The sequence below is a fragment of the Grus americana genome, chromosome 10 (genome assembly GCF_028858705.1).
Source record: "Grus americana isolate bGruAme1 chromosome 10, bGruAme1.mat, whole genome shotgun sequence".
NCBI classification, from domain to species: Eukaryota; Metazoa; Chordata; class Aves; order Gruiformes; family Gruidae; genus Grus; species Grus americana.
The window spans coordinates 644531-660643 of NC_072861.1; the positions used below are offsets into that span (position 1 = coordinate 644531).

At 53.5% G+C, this 16113-nt stretch overlaps 2 non-coding genes across 2 annotated transcripts; both read right to left on the reverse strand.

Annotated features, from left to right (window-relative positions):
* Positions 1–6402: 6402 nt before the first annotated feature.
* On the reverse strand, positions 6403–6485 carry TRNAL-CAG (transfer RNA leucine (anticodon CAG)). The gene has a single exon. It is a non-coding gene; the product is annotated as a tRNA-Leu (tRNA).
* A 937-nt stretch (positions 6486–7422) lies between these two features.
* On the reverse strand, positions 7423–7494 carry TRNAG-UCC (transfer RNA glycine (anticodon UCC)). Its single transcript has one exon. It is a non-coding gene; the product is annotated as a tRNA-Gly (tRNA).
* Between the last annotated feature and the right edge of the window lie 8619 nt (positions 7495–16113).

Sequence of the window (16113 nt, forward strand, 5' to 3'; positions counted from 1 at the left end):
TGGCCTTCAAGACTTCTAGATGTATGGCATTCACAGCTTCTCTGGACAAATGGTGTCTCACCACCTCACCGGAAGTTACTTCTTCCTAATATCTAATCTACATCTACCCTCTTTCAATCTAAAACATGTACGCCTTGTCCTATCCCTACACTCGCTGATAAAGAGTCCATCCACATCTTTGCTTTAGGATACTTTTAGGTTCTGGAAGGTTTCTATAAAGTCTCCCTGGAGTCTTTTCTTCTCCAGCATGAATAACCTCAATTCTCTCAGCCTCTCTTCATAAGGAGAGGTTCTCCAGCCCTCTGATCATCTTCAGTTGCCATTGACCGCAACTCTTTGAGTGCAACCATCAAAACAATTCCTTATCCAGCAAGTGGTCCACCTGTCAAATCCATGTCTCTCCAATTTAGAGACAAGGATGTAGTGTGGGATAGTATCAAATGCTTTACACAAGTCCAGGTAGATGACATCGGTTGCTCTTTGCTTTCCCATCAATGCTGTCACCCTGTTGTAGAAGGCCACTAAGTTTGTCAGGCAAAATTTGCCCTTAGTAAAGCCGTGTTGGCTCTCACAAGTCACCTCTCTGTTTTCCACGTGCCTTTAGCATAGTTCTCAGGAGGATCAGCTCCATGATCTCGCAGGGCACGGAGGGGAGATTGACCAGCCTGCAGTTGCCCTGGTCTTCCTTTTTCCTGTTTCCTCTTTTCCAGGTGCTGCAAATTTCCCCAGTGTGCCATGACTTTTCAGATTTGATGGATAGTGGCTTAGCAACTTCATCTGACCGTTCCTCAGGCCATACAATTTGTTGAGGACCTCCGTCTTCTCTGCCTCAGTTTTAGCCAGTTCTCCTGTTTCGCTCATCAGAGGGGGTACAGTTACCTTCATCTTCCTTTGTTGTCCTGTGTACCTGAAGAAACCCTACTTGTTATTTTTCATGTCCCTAGCCAAGTGCAGCTCCAGCTGTGCCTTGGCTTTCCTGATCCCCTCCTTGCAGTCCTGCTTCTTTCCCCTATAATCTCCTCTGCCCCTCTTCCTGCACGTCAGGATTGAGAGCTTCGTGCGCCCTAAGAAAAATGCCTTGTAGTATCTCCCAGATATTGTTGGCTCCTTTATCTCTGAGGCCAGTTTCCGAAGGTACACCCCACACTGGTGCCCTCAACATCCAAAAGGCCCTCTCTCACTCCACTAGTTTCCTGGACTGTTTGTAGTTGACTGTGCTGCTTTTCCAGCAGATGTCTGGGTGGTTGAAGGCCCCTACCAGGATCAGGGCCTCCAACCCTGATGCTTCCATAAGGCCAATGAACTCAGAGGTCTCAGGCTACTGTGCAGGGAGATTTTAAGCTGCTTTGTGTCACACGGATTGCCTTTGTCATATTGCCGTCTTCATGATGAGCATGGCCACCGATCACAGTGAGCCAGGAAGGACACCTCAAGCCAGCTCTCAAGTGCTTTCAGTGGAAGCACTCCAGCTAAGCCTGAGAGATGTTTCTCCCTGCAGGTCATCATAGACACACAGGAGACAGTGGGTAGGTTCAGGCAGAAGGTCAAGACTGCACAATCCCATACAGGAGAAGGGACTCACTTCTCCAGGAATGTGGCAAATTTCAAAGGAAAGATCGTTGGGGCTGGAGGGAAGCCCCTTGTGGGCAGGAGTGATGGCCACGATGACCTTGCTTACCCTCATCATTCCCTACCACGGCCTGGATTTGTGATCAAAGAGATGCCCGCGTCCTTCCCTGAACGAGACCCACATCCAAATTTACGTGTTTTGCTCAGCAAGTTCACCCCAGAGTCCAGAGGTCTGGATGACCTGCTTTTGAGGAGAGGCTCAGGGCATCAAGCCAAAAGCTCATGGCTCTTCTTCCTTGGTGAGAGATGGGGTGGCCCATTCCGTGCATTTCAGACTACAAAGGGACATTGAATGTGGCCTTCCAGAGCACCTGAGAGTTATTGTGATGTGGAAGAGTTGGGAAAAACCCTGAACTCCAGGCAAACATGAGTCACCCTGCTCTGGACTTCATGGAACACGGTGCCCCAGCCTCAGGCATGCCAGGGACAGCAGAGCTCATACTGCCAATGCGCCACTTTCCTCAAGGGCATTTTCACACAATTTAGCAGCATTCCTGAAACAAATGATGCAACTTCCATGCAATCTCATGCTGCTGCTGCCTTCCAGGGCATTGCCTTTTGGTCACTGCTCAAGGGATCGTGTGATTCAGTGCAACACAGAATAATAATGCTTGGATCGCTGGAGGTCCTCTGGGACAACCTTCTGCTCCGAGCAGACTAAACTTCCCAGTTACCTCAGGAAGCTCTGGGCCTTGTGCCATCGACTTCTGAACCTTGACACTGGCAGAGAAGTCACAGTCTCTAGGGCAGCTCTTCCAGGGCTGCATTGCCCCTCCTGTGAGCTACCAAGAGATGGCAGTGAGGGTGCTCTGGAGATGTCTTGAATACAAGAGTTCGTGTAGTCCATATAATGACACATCAAAAATACCCACCTCTCTATCTCATTCTCAGATGGGTTTGTTCATCCCACTTGTACAACCCACCTCGTTCACAGTTTCATCAGCGTGAGCCAAGAGTTTGGAGTGTGCTCGGTGGCACCAGGAAGAGCACAAGGGCTGGATGTGTGCATGGAATGCCACCTGCTCTTGCATTTCACGTACACACCAGTGACTAGAAACACCTTCTGGGCAGAAGGGCTGGAAAGGGGAGAAGAAGTCTGTCCCAGCACAGATCTCACTGAAAAACCTGAAGGGAGCTGTATTGGGTCTGGCTGAGATGGAGTTAATTCTCCCCACAGCAGCCCTCATAGTGCTGTGCTGTCTCTTGCTAGCTAGCAAGGTGTTGATAACACACCTGTGTTTTGGCTGCTGCTGAGCAGTGCCAGCACACACCAAGGCTGTGTCTCCAACATTTCCTCCCCCACTCAGCAGCAGGCTGGGGGTGGGCAAGATCTTCGGAAGGGAGACAACCAGGACAGCTGACCCAAACTGACCAACGGGATATTCCATACCATATGACGTCTGCTCAGCAATAAGAAACTGAGAGATAGGGGGTGGAACAGGGCGGGGGCATTCCTTTTCTTTTTTCACAATGATTGTTATCGGGAGTAACAAGTACGCGTACTGAAGCCCTGCAACACCAATGCAATCGACTCAAACAGCTGGGGGATTTCTCTGGCCTCGTCTCTTTGCTGCTGGGCCCACTTGCAGGTGCAGCCAGGAGCAGGGCCAAGCAGGGATTCCCAATGGGCTCCGTATTGGCTAGATGTGGCTAGGTGGTGGTGGTGGTGGAGGGGAGAGGGGGGTGCTGCAGGGTGGCCTCTGTGAGAAGAGCTAAGGGGCTGCCCTGTGCCGGACACAGCTGGTCCCAGCTGCCTCCACAACACTGAGCCACCTGCAAAGCTTGTGGCATCCCTAGCACCTGTGATGGAGCAGGTGGATATTCCTGAAGGAACTGCAACCCGTGGAGAACCGTGCCAGTGAAGAATTTTCCTGACGGGCCTGAAGCGTGTGGAAGAGCCCACAGTGAAACATATTTTGCTGTTTAGAACTGCAGCATGTGGAGAACCCGTGCTGGACTGACTAGTCTGCAGTGAAGGACTGTAGTTGAGCCTGGTAAAAGTGGGAGGAACAGTGCTAGTATTTTTGTCTTTTTTTCCACAATACCCAAAACCACACACACATGGCCCAACCCTTCACTTCCCTTCTGCCTGCCCAGGACTAGAATTCAGTGCTGGACACACGCCGTCGCTCACTCCTGCAAGCACGTCCACTGAACAGCAGGTCCACTGAACCCTGGGCCTGACCGTAGGTCTGTGCAGAGTTAATGCCTGGAGCCCGGGCACGGTTTGTCTGGTGTCCTGCTCTAAACCCTGGGCAGTCCCTGATGCTGATCTGCTCCACTCACTGGCTAGTGCTGCTGGAGAGTTGCTGGAGATTAGTTTACTGCTGTTCACCCTTGTACTTGCTGGCTAGTTCAGCTTCAGATTTAGTTGCCAACATCTGCGCGCACACAGAAACACACCCACACCCACAAAAAAGGAGAACACAGTCTGAGAGAAATGAGCTAGGAATAGAGAGTAATGAAAAACAGCAATTCCCTTCTTGTTGCACATGTGTCTGGAAAGAGTTTCCAGGATGAGTTGCTCCTTCCCCTTTGCAGGTGTCACCAAAACCCGGGAATAAACCTCGTAACACCAATGTAGTGTTAAAGGGAGGCATTCTTTGTTGCAGCGCTGGATGCACGGGGGATAGCTCCACCTAACTTGCATGCCAGGTGATCACCAACACACAGGTTATATAGAATCAAAATATACATATTCATCATTTTTCTCAGAAAAGGCAGTCTGTGGTGGGTTGACCCTGGCTGGAGGCCAGGTGCCCACCAGAGCCGCTCTCTCACTCCCCTCATTCAATAAAGAGGGGAGAAAAGGCATAACGAAATGCTTGTAGGTCGAGATAAGGACAGGGAGAGATCACTCACTAATTGTTGTCACGAGCAAAACAGACCGAACTTAGAGTGGGAATTCATCTGATTTATTACTAGGCAAAACAGAGTAGAGGAATGAGAAAATAAAATCAACTCTTAAAACGCTTCCCCCCACCCCTCCCATCTTCCTGGGCTCAACTTCACTCCCGGCTTCAACCTTCCCCCCCCCTCAGCGGCACAGGGGGACGGGGAATGGGGGTTGCGGTCAGTTCATCTCACGGTGTTTCTGCCGCTTCTTCATCCTCAGGGGGAGGACTCCTCTCATCGTTCCCCTGCTCCAACATGGAGTCTCTCCCACGGGCTACAGTCCTTCACGAACTGCTCCAGCATGGTCTCTTCCATGGGGTGCAGACCTTCAGGAGCAGACTGCTCCAGCATGGGGTCCCCCACGGGGTCACAAGTCCTGCCAGCACACCTGCCCTGGCGTGGGCTCCTCTCTCCACGGGTCCACAGGTCCTGCCAGGAGCTTGCTCCAACGTGGGCTTCCCACGGGCCACAGCCTCCTTCAGGTGCCTCCACCTGCTCCGGCGTGGGGTCCTCCACGGGCTGCAGGTGGAATCTCTACACCCCCTCATCCGTCCTCCATGGGCTGCAGGGGGACAGCCTGCTTCACCATAGTCTTCACCACGGGCTGCAGGGGGATCTCTGCTCCGGCGCCTGGAGCACCTCCTGCCCCTCCTTCTGCACTGACCTTGGTGTCTGCAGAGTTTCTTACATCTTCTCACTCCTCTCTCCAGCTGCAAAAGCTCTCTCTCTCTAAGTGTTTTTCTTCTTAAATATGTTATCACAGAGGCGCTGATTGGCTTGGCCTTGGCCAGCGGCGGGCCCGTCTTGGAGCCGGCTGGCATTGGCTCTATCAGACACAGGGGGAGCTTCTAGCAGCTTCTCACAGAAGCCACCCCTGTAGCCCCCCCACTACCAAAACCTTGCCACGCAAACCCAACACACAGTCCTAGGATAATCATTTCTTAGAATCCATTTCCATATTCTCCTCCCCATCACGCATGCTCAGTGATTTGAGTCGGTGGTCCTCAAGGGGTCTCTGGTGGTCGTCAATGGTCTCGCACCCGTGTCCGCTGGATGACCCTCTTCTTGCGGGCGTGCGCAGTATCATTGCTGTGGGTGCGCCTGTCCATAACAACTTACTTCATAAGATTAATATCTCCGAACCTATTGTTCGGTTTGGTAGGGACTGTACATGGAACATAGCAGCATTGTACGTTGCCATGGTCAGTTAGCTTCATTACCTGTTGCCTTGGTTACAAACTAATTATCTCAAATTGATTCTATAGTTTCTGTTTCACGGCCCCTATCCCATGGTTACACAGGCATCAAGTTGACTCTGACCAGCCTGCAGTTCCCCAGGTCCTCCTTGGTGCCCTTCTGGGAAGACAGGAGTGGCATTGACTTTCTTCCAGGCCTCAGGAACCTCTCCCAGTTGCCCCGACATTTCAAAGACAATTGAGAGTGGCCTCTGCCAGAAGCCCTCCTTGTCTGAGTGCTTTCATGAGCTGCGGGCAGGAAGACAGCACAGGTATCTGCAAGGGAGGTCCCTGCTCCCTGAGTACCTGATGGGCCAGAAGCCAGAAGATGGCTTGGCTGTTGACTGTGAGGTCACCTCTGGCTCTCCAGGGGGTGGGTGATGGGATTTGCAGAATGTCCAAAGGTCTGCATTTCCGGGGAGAGTCATGCAGAATGTGAGTTTGGCAGAGGAGACTGGAAAAGTGGACTTGCCTAGGGATTCTCTTCTATGCACCCCACTAGCGGTGGCAGCTGGGACCCGCAGCAAGACCTAATCCACAGACTGGGTAGAGGCGCAGGACCCTCTCCAAGACCCTCCTAGAGGAGCAAGACTCTCCATTCCCCTGAGGGAAGGAAAGGGAAGGAAACCAAGAGAGAGGAGCCTGTCAGGAGTAGGACTCGAACCCACGCCTCCCAGGGAGACTGCAACCTGAATGCAGCGCCTTAGACCGCTCGGCCATCCTGACCCACCGCTGCTGCTCACACTGCCTCTGCCGCTCCTCCCCCTGCAGCTGCCAGAGCCAGCCCACCCCAGCCAGCCTCCTCGTGGCACTGCTGCAGGGCGAGCTGGCTCCTGGGAGCACCCTTCCCTGCTCCCACCAAGGGCTGCTGACAGGCGACCGCAGCTCCCACACGCACGTTAGACCACGCAGTACCCAGCACAGGGGCAGCGTCTCGCAAGGCCAAGGCAATCCTTCACGGGAGCAACAAGAGGAGCCGTCAGCAAATTACGGCTCTGCACATGCCAACGTCTGGTCAAGGGGCTCCAGGCACACGCCTACCTTTCCCATGACTTCCTCCGTTCCCTCCAGAGCCTCAGGATATGGCAAGCCAAGCACTTGGCCTGCAGTGCTGCCCTGTGGGCGCTTCCTGGGGCAACAAGGGTGCCTCCTTCTTGCCTGCTCGGGGCCAGGAAGGCGGGGCAAGGAGGGCTCTGCCACACAAACCCCTGGGGGAATGCTGCGCCGGTCTCAGGGAGTCAGTGCGAGTGGAAAGGGGCTGGAGGGTCAAGGCAAAAGGCCAGCAGATGCACCAAGTGCTGAGCAACGACTGAGCTCCAGTTCCTGTGGGGAAGAGGCTCACTTGCTGCACCTGACATGGTGCAGAGGAAGGAGGGCCCAGCTCTCTCTGGGACTTGTTGCTTCACGGAAGCAGCTAGACCGCAAGGCATCTCAGGAGGTCACGAGTGCAAAAGCCTGCTCAAAGCTTAGAGTGCCTGAGCCTCACTGAGCCTTGCGTGCGTGTGATACCCAGGCATGGAGAATCCCAAAGTCCTCTGGGCACCTGCTTCACCCAGTGCTTCAGCGCTCCCTGAGAACCTCTGAACGGTCCAGAGCAGCCCCTGCCGCCTGCTGTTGCCAAGTGGGCAAGGCACTGTGGAGCCAGGCTGGAGAAAAGTTTGTCTGCGTTGGCCAGGAATCGAACCCGGGTCAACTGCTTGGAAGGCAGCTATGCTCACCACTATACCACCAACGCTGCTGGAGGTACTGCTGCCTCCTGCTCCTCCAGCCCGGAGCCTGGCCTCCCTCCCTCCTGCTCCTCCACTTCCCAAACTCGCCTGCCTCCCGCCCTTCCACCTCACAAACTGGCCTCTCTCCTGCTCCTCCGCTTCACAGACTGGCCGGACTCCTCCTTCCAGCGCCCTGCACGCACACGACCTCACGATGATGCCGTACGTGGGTGTGTGCTCCGCTGTGTGTCAGGTGGTGGCTAGGGAAACTCAGCATGATGGCTGCTGGCAACGGTGCCGCTCCCCAGCTGCGTTCATACGTGTGCCAGACGTGCATGTCCTATGCAAGTGCACGTGCGTTTCTCTCTATGTTCCTCTCGTGGTGTAAGCACAGACAAACACCCACCCAGATGCTCGTGCCTTGCCCCACCCTCAGGGGGATGCCGAGCTCTGAAAACACGATGGGAAACCTCATGGGTCAAGATAAACACCAGGACACGGCTTAGCAAAAACTGTTGTGGGCAAAGCAGGCTTGACTCCCGGAAAATTCACGTTTTTGCCAATTCAAACAGGTTCACCTAGCGAGAAACAAAAAGACAAACGCAAACCACCACCTTTCCTCTCCCCCGTCCCAGGTCAACTTCTTCACGGCAGACAGACTCCTTTACCTGCCCTAGCGGGATGCATCTTCCCTCTGCTCTTTCCCACTCTTTCTGTTCCTTCCTCCTCTCTCTGCCCAGCCTCTTGTGCCCTTTCTGCAATATGTGAAAAACAGAGGGGCCACCAACTTTGCTGATGGCTCAGCTGTGGTGTGCGGTGGGTGCACTGTGCAGCTGGAGCTGGCTCTCTCTGACACAGGGCAGCCCCTTAGCTCTTCTCGCAGAGGCCACCCTGCAGCACCCCCTAACCCCTCCGCTACCCAAACCTTGCCACGTGTAGCCGATACAGTGCCCATTGGGAATACCATAGGGCATACCACTGAGGTAACACAGTCGGAGTCTGCCCCAGTCAGAGTCACATTCACGCCGTCCCGGGCTAACAGCTGGTTGCATGACGTACATTTTGCCTGAAGTGAAAAGGCACAGCAACCAGCCAGGGTTTCTTCTTAGGCACTCGATATGTCCATATCTTGTACGCTTGTCTAGTAGTAGCTCAGCCATCAGTGAGGAAGAAGCAGGGACTGCTAGCGTAACAATTATCTATCCTATTGTATGACGTGCCAATAGGCCGGGTGGATCATTTCTAGCACAGGTTTCTTGGTTCACATAACTCGGTTGGATATGAGCATCTGCCACTTTCCGTGCTGCATGCTTGTTAAGCAGTTTGGTTTGCAGGACTCTACTCATTGCCTGCTCCTGGGCTAAAATCTGCCCTGTGCTGCTCCTGGTTTTGGTGGTGGGTGATTGCTTTGGCGAATCCTCGTGCCAGCACTGATGAACCATGAAGTACATCTGACCAGCACATCCCTTCTCCTCCCTACATGGAGGGCACCATTTTCTTTCAGCTGCCATTTTCTTATTAAACACCACAAACACCATGGTTTCATGCTGCTCTGTGATTGGCTGGCAGCCATTTCTTGACCCCCATCATACCCACCTGCTCTCAGGCAGACCTGTGGTTGGCTGTCGGGACCAGACAACCCTACCCGTGTGCCCAGAAGCACGTCACGCACGGAAGCCCCCACCCCCTGAAGACAGGGAAGAGGCAACTTTTGACAGCGTCATTCCCTATGCGTTCTCGTATGGTTTTGCGATTGCCTGACGGCCATTTTTGACACTGTCACGTCAGCACGTTCCACGTCTCCCTCCACTGGGCTGTCCGCTTCCTTTGGACCAAGAACTGTTCCGATATAAATGATATACCAAGCAGTGGTATCCACTAGGGAATGAAGAAAGGCACCTAGAACAAGCAAGACTCCTGTGGATGGCCCTTTCCCTGCAGAGCCAGGGGTGACCTCACAGTCAACAGCCAAGCAGTCTTCTGGCTTCTGGCCCATCAGGTACTCAGGTAGCAGGGACTTCCCTTGCAGATACCCATGCTGTCTCCCTGCCTCCAGCTCATGAAAGCACTCAGACAAGGAGGACTGCTCGGAGAGGCCACTCTTGATTGTCTTTGAAAGTTCATGGCAACTGGGAGAGGTTCCTGAGGCCTGGAAGAAAGTCAGTGTTACTCGTGTTTTCTGGAAAGGCACAAAGGAGGACCTGGGGAACTGCAGGCTGGTCAGACTCATTTCATTCCCTGGGAATGGGAAGGAGGAGACTCTTTTCACACACATGAAGAAGTTAATTTTGGGGGGGGGTGTTTGTCATTATCCTCTACTCATATCCATGTGACTGTGCTCTTCTTCTTTTCTGGGGGCGTGTGTTTGTCTTTGTGTGTGAGTTGTTGGCTAAGATAGCTCAAGCTACCTAGGAGTCCAGCATAAAAGCCAGTTCTTTGCCATCCAAGGAGAGGGACAAGAACCCTTAGCATAGAATTAGCAATTGGGGTGGAGGTTCCTCCCAGTCACCCCAGGGCAGGGCTGGACCAGCAGGACTGAGTGGTGCCCTGTCTTAAATGGTCAGTTAGCTTCATTACCTATTACCTTGATTACAAACTAATTGTTTCAAGCTAATTATTCCATGGTTTCTGTCTCACGGCCTCTATCCCACGATTACATTTTCCCCTTTTTGAAAGTTTTCCTTTCAGGCCTTGAGTAGCTTTCTCATCAGCATAACTTTTCTTATAGCTAAGCTTCTATATTTTCTACAGTCACGGTGACCCTGAGATAAAAGCTCTGAGTCCTAGGTAGTGTTTGCTCATCTAAGCAAGTTGCATAGCAGTTAGCACCTGGCATTTCAAAGGGGCTGCGAGGGCATTGCCTGTTCCAGGTGGTTCCCTGCCACATCCACAGGCCAGAGCACACCGCAACCAGGCGGAGGAGGCCAAAGCAAAAGCAGGATAGAGAGGGCTGGGAGGAGGCTGTAGATGTGAATGTGGGGAGTATAGCTGCAGCTTGCCCACTGCAGGGACTGTTGCTCAGAGGAGAGCATCTGACTGCAGATCAAGAGGTCCCTGGCTCAGCTCCAGGTCCACCTCCCACCGTCCCTTTCCTTCTTCATCCATGCTGCCAACCCCTCTGAGCTTCTCCTTTGCTCGTGCTGCTTCCACCATCCTCAGTGGCATGGCTGCGTGGAACAGATCACGCACCAGCAAATGGCTCGTCTCTCCTTCTCTTCCTCTGGGCCCTCTCTGCATTTGCTCCTCAGGGTTTCCTTTTTCCTTCAGATGCTGCACCACCCAGGCAGGCAACCAGCAGCCCCTCTTCCTCTCAGGAGCTGTTCTGGGAGGGAGCAGGTGGGCATGGGACTGGGAGAAGGCCACTGGGAAGCCTCCGGCTTCTAGCCTATGCATCAAAGTCTGCAACGACAGGGGATGGACTCCTGATGGCACAGTCACCACCATGTCCTCTTTTGCACTTCAGTGCCCTTGTTCAATGACTCCCTGGGAGATTCAGGGCAATGCTCCACTCAAAGCTCGGTGGTTGTCCCAACTTCACGGAGCATGGTGAGCACCTGGTGCCAGGCTTCCAGAGGCCTTGACAGGCACGCTTTCCTTTGTGGCACAAACATCACTCTCACGGGACACCACATTGCCTACTCCCCTGTGGGGCATTCCTTTCCACTCTGTACCATGCACTTCTCCCATCCCACCCCTCCACAGCAGTACAGCAACCTGCTGTAGCCATATGTGCCTGCAAATGATCAAAGGGCCACAGTCTTCCATCCTTCGGCAGGCAACAGGCAGCCTGGGGGGCTATAAACCCATGGCAGAGTGTTGTCATCTCAGACCAGTTGATAACCCCAGTTCTGTGCTCTGCCAGGAGGTAGTCAGGCCCGGCAGTGAAAAGTCACTGCTTTCTCACCATACACACAAAGCCCGCTGGGTACACTGCCAAAAGAAAGGAGCTCAGTTCTCGAGTGCTTTCATTGGCGGGACTCAAAATTGAGCCTGAGAGACAACACAAGGCCGGGAAATGCAGGTTACTGACTCACGGTCCATTTCTATGAGGCTTTGTACTCTTTCTCTTGCCTGCTTGCTTATTTCTGCTGCTCCACTATCAACCTCCACCAGCTTCCACACTCAACAGCCAGTAAGCTCCAGACAGAGGTGAGTTGTTCTTCCTTGCAGAGCGGGTATCTACCTGAGGGAGGAGGAGAACAAACCACCACGGGTCTCCAGCTATGCTGCACAAAGTCTTTAATGAGAAGGAGCAGATGCAGTGGCACAGAAGAGAGAAACACGCCTGCAGGGTTCAGGGAGGCACAGAGAATGGCCCGTTTCCCAAGGAGAAGCTCCACACAAAGCACTGGCCTTTTCCCATTCTGCTCTCCCTGGTGGCAATCCCAGCCCACCAAGAGCAGTCCCTAACTCCGGCACCCTCCCCCCATCAGCAGGAGGTTCATCAAAGCAGAAGAGAACGAGCCCTTTCTGCAGGAGCTCAGAGCAAAGCAGAGCCAGAGGAGGCACGGCCAGGCCTGCCGTGCAGCCGGGAGCAGTGGGCATAGGTCCCTCTGGCCAGGTGGCATGAGGACACCCAGCCCGTCTGCAAGCCGTGGCCACGCTCCTGCTGCTGCAGGGTCCCCGTCTTCCTTCCTGCTCCGAAGGGGATGATGCGCCGGCTTCAGCAGTTCAGGCTGCAGCGGAGGGGAGGCAGACACAGCCCTGACCCCCCCAGACCAAGGGAGCCCCCAGAAGAGATGGGAACCCCCCCGGCGCTGAGGGAGCTCCCAACAGCAGCGGACAGAGAGGATCCCACGGCTGTGCTCTGAGGGAAAGAGGTGAGGATGGGGCCCGGCAGGGTCACCACCACCGGGGAGGCCTGGATGGCCACCGTCGAGTCAGCGCAGCGGGCGACACAGGGCTCACTGCAGCTGCTTGCAAGTGGGGTTGGGCCAGAGGCGCCGCAGGGCGTTTGGAGACAGGGTCTGAAGCAAGACATCTCTGGGTGAGGGAGGCAAAGCTGAAACGCAGAGCAGAGAGGAAACAGAGACCTCAGTATCAGTCTGTCTTTTCCTCAGCTCTCTCTGAAGATACGCTTTGCTGCCCTCCATCTCCACCTCTAGCTGCAAGCCCAGAAAGAACCCGCAGATGATCTTGCTAACATGCACAACGGCCGTGACACTGTCTGAAAACACACACTGTGCTTACAGCTCCCACGGCCGGCCCTCATCGTGCCCTCCTAGTTGCACGGCACAGGCAAGCTGACCCACTTTTGGAAGAGGACCCAGCAGAGTGGGTTTAAAGCACCTGCGGAAAGACTGATCATACCCCATCTCCAGAATACACAGTGCTGCGCTGAAGAAAGCCCTGCATGCTCTTGGCCATTTGGATAGAGCCCATCTACGAAACGTAGGTGGAAATTCTGCTGGGCAGAGCTCCCTGTAGATGAGCCCCATTGATCATTTCCTGCTTGAAAGAACCCCCCTCTTCCCTGCTCTCCCCTGCCAGCCCCATCACAAGGGAAACAGGTCACAGCCCTTCAGCAGTTCTGTTGCGGGGCCAAGCTGAGGCAGCCCAAGTATCAACCTGAGCAGCCCCCATGACAGCAGCTCAGCCCAGAGGGAGAGATGGAGCGGACTCAGGTTTACCTCGTTCCTGGAGGAAAGGGAGCCAAGAGAGGAGGATGCGGAGCCTGGAGCACCACAGGCTTTTATGCTGTGTCCCAGAGCCCCACGGGGCCACAAACATTCCTTGCTCATGAAGCACCTAAACACCGAGCAGTTGCTGCTTGCCAAGGCCTCGCTGGTGATTAGGCCCTTGCCTCTTTCATCTGAAACGATTTCCCCCTGCTGCATAGCATCTAACCTCAATATAATTAATTTGTGTCCAGGCCTGCTAAGACCAATTGGCTTGGAGGTCTCAGGCTGCTGTGCAGAGATTTTAAGTGGCTTTCGGTCACATGGATCATATTCAGTACATCTCCTTCTTCACGGTGACTTTGGTGACCAGTCATGGTGAAATTTGGCTATTAGGGAGACCTCAAGTCAGGTCTCAAGTGCTTTCAGTGCATGGCATCAGTCTGATCCTGGGAGGCATCTCTCTCCCAGCAGGTCATCGTAGGCTCACAGAACATGGTGGGAGAAGAGACTCACATCTTCAGGGATGTGGCAAAGCTCAATGGCAACGAAGGACCATTTTGGGCTGATGGGAGGCCGCGTGTAGGCAGGAGGGAGGGCCATGAGGACGTTGCTTACACTCATCAAGCTTTATCACAACCTCCTTTTTCTGCCTATGACCCCAGAGAACAAAGGCAGATTTATAACATTGAAGAGCAGAGCAGGGGGCCAGACAGGTCTCTGTGAGGTGACCTCTCCCTGGGGTCTCCATAGCCATGTCCCTTGATGACTTGACCAGGTCCTCACGCTTCTTCCAACCAGGGCTCTGGGCTCAGATTGGGAAGTGGAGAGCCTGTTGGACAGAAGTAAATCAGGGCATAGGAGGGTGATCAGAGAGATGCCCACATCCTCCCCTGAAAGAGACCCACAGCCAGATGGACTTGTTTGGCTCAGCAAGTTCACCTCAGAGGCCAAAGACCTGGATGACCTGCTTTTGAGGAGAGGCACAGGGCACGGAGGCAAAAGCTCCTGGGTCTTTTTTCTGGGTCAGGCCCATTCCACACATTTAAATCCAGAAAGGGACATTGGATCCGTGTCCCAGAGCACCTGGGAGTCAGTGATCTGGAAGAGTTGTGAAAACCCCTGAACTGCAGGCAAACGTGAGTCACTCTGCTGTGGACATAGTTCCCCGGCCTGAAACACGCTGGTGATAGAAGAGCTAATAGCCTCATTCCTCCCAAAGTGCTTCTTTCCTCAAGGGCATTTGTTGGGATGTGGTGTGTAACTGGAAAGTTCGGTCCGCTCAGAGCAGGAGGTTGGCCCAGAGGACCTCCAGAGACCCTTTCCAACCATCATTATTCTGGGGTGGGCTGAATCACACAATCCCTTGAGCAGCCACCAAAAGGCAATGCCCTGGAAGGCGGCAGCAGCAGCATGAGATTGCATGGAAGTACCAGTTGTTTCAGGAATGCTGCTAACTTGTGTGGAAATGCCCTGGAGGAAAGTGGCGCACTGGCGCTATGAGTTCTGCTATCCCTGGCACGCCTGAGGCTGGGGCACTGTGTCCACTGAAGTCCACAGCACAATGACTCACGTTTGCCTGGAGTTCAGGGTTTTTCCCAACTCTTCCACATCATGATGACTCCCAGGTTCTCTGAGAGGCTGATCCGATGTCCCTTTGTAGTTTGAAATGCATGGAATGGGCCACCCCATCTCTCACCAAGGAAGAAGAGCCATGACCTTTTGGCTTGATGCCCTGAGCCTCTGCTCAAAAGCAGGTCATCCAGACCTTTAGGCCCTGGGTTGAATTTGCTGAGCAAAACAGCAGAATTTGGGTGTGGGTCTCGTTCAGGGAAGGATGCAGGCATCTCTTTGATCGCAAAAACCAGGCCGTGGTTGAGCATGATGAGGGTAAGCAAGGTCATCGTGGCCATCACTCCTGCCCACAAGGGGCTCCCCTCCAACCCCAATGATCTTTCCTTTCCATTGATTTTTGCCACATCCCTGGAGAAGTTAGTCCCGTCTCCTGCACGGGATTGTGCAGTCTTGACCTTCTGCCTGAACTTACCCACTGTCTCCTGTGTGTCTATGATGACCTGCAGGGAGAATTGTCTCTCAGGCTTAGCCGGAGCGCTTCCACTGAAAGCACTTGAGAGCTGGCTTGACATGTCCTTCCTGGCTCAATTTCACCATGATCGGTGGCCATGCTCATCATGAAGAGGGCAATGTGACAAAGGCAATCTGTGTGACACAAAGCAGCTTAAAATCTCCCTGCACGGTAGCCTGAGACCTCCGAGTTCATTGGCCTTAAGAATCAGGGACGCAGAAGAATCGTTTTGATTTTAGGAAGCATCACGCTTGCAGATCCTGATCCTGGTAGGGGCCTTCAACCACCCAGACATCTGCTGGAAAAGCAGCACAGTCAACTGCAAGCAGTCCAGGAAACTAGTGGAGTGAGAGAGAGCCTGACCAGAGGAGAGGCACTGCTGGGCCTGTTTTTCACTAGTGCAGAAGAACTTGTTGGAGAGGTGAAAATTGCAGGTAGGCTGGGTTGCTGCGCTCATGCCCAGGTGTAATTCTCAGTCTGGAGTGGTAAAGGATTGTTAAATGTAGGGGAAGGACCCTTAACCTGAGAAAGGCAACCTTTTGGATGCTTAGGGCACCAGTGTGGGGGGTACCTTGAGAAACTGCCCTCAGAGATAAAGAAGCCAACGAAAACTGGGAGATACTAAAAGATATTTTTCTTGGGGCGCAAGCAGCTCTCCATCCTGATGTGCAGGAAGACGGGCAGAGGAGATTATAGGGGAAAGGACTGGGAGTGCAAGGAGTGAATCAGGGAAACCAAGACACAGCTGGAGTTGAAATTGGCTAGGGACTTTAAAAATAACAAGTAGGGTTTCTTCCTGTACCTATGACCGCAAAGGAAGATGAAAGTAACAGTACCCCCTCTGATGAGCGAAACAGGAGAACTGGCTACAACTGACATGGAAAAGACAGACGTATCAACAACTTCTATGTCCCAAGTAACCGTCAGATGAAGTTCCTAAG